The sequence below is a fragment of the Ailuropoda melanoleuca genome, unplaced genomic scaffold, assembly GCF_002007445.2.
Source record: "Ailuropoda melanoleuca isolate Jingjing unplaced genomic scaffold, ASM200744v2 unplaced-scaffold16401, whole genome shotgun sequence".
In the NCBI taxonomy this organism is placed as follows: Eukaryota; Metazoa; Chordata; class Mammalia; order Carnivora; family Ursidae; genus Ailuropoda; species Ailuropoda melanoleuca.
In genome coordinates, this window is record NW_023185395.1 from 1 (window position 1) to 790 (window position 790).

At 42.8% G+C, this 790-nt stretch overlaps 1 pseudogene; it reads right to left on the reverse strand.

Moving 5' to 3' along the window:
- Positions 1-3: 3 nt before the first annotated feature.
- Positions 4-557, reverse strand: LOC117797863 (annotated as a pseudogene).
- Positions 558-790: the final 233 nt, after the last annotated feature.

The window sequence follows — 790 nt, forward strand, 5'->3', positions numbered from 1 at the left end:
GAAGAAGTGCTTGATGACATTAGGCCCACAGAAGTGGAGCTGAAATATGGTACACAATTGGGATATAGAAGGAGAGAGTCCAGCCAAATAGGATCCCAGCACCATCCAAATACAGAGGGTGGGTGACATGATTGCTGAGTAGAGAAGTGGATTACAAATGGCAGCATATCGGTCGTAAGCCATGGCTGTCATGAGACAAGACTCACTCAGTCCCATGGTTGAAAAGACAAAGTACTGAACAGCACAACCCACAAAGGTGATAGTCTGCTGCTCTTGGAAAAAGGTGGAGAGCATCTTGGGAGCTGTAGAGGTCACATAGCAGATATCTATGAAGGACAGATTACTGAGGAAGAAGTACATGGGTGTGTGGAGNAGTACATGGGTGTGTGGAGCTGAGAGTCCATCCTTATTAAGATGATGAGGCAGAGGTTCCAAGTCAGAGTCATAATGTAGACCAGCAGGAATACGACAAAGAGCACTGCTAGGATTCTGGGAAAATCAGAGAATCCCAGAAGGATGAAATAAGTGATCTCTGTAATATTTCCTCCCCCAATCATTGGCTTGCTGCTTCTGAAATCAGAAAAGAGAGAAGAGAATGCACTGCTGAATCAGGTGAAATGACAGCATTAAAATTCTCGTATGTGTCCTTTTTTTCCTCCAATGAGTATAGGGAAAGAAGCTGTCCTTCACTGTCCTAATGAAAACACGAAGCTTTTCATCGAAATTCTCAGGAGTGTGTTTTTAAAAGTGCTTCAAACTAATGATGTACTATCTGTTGGCTAATTAAATT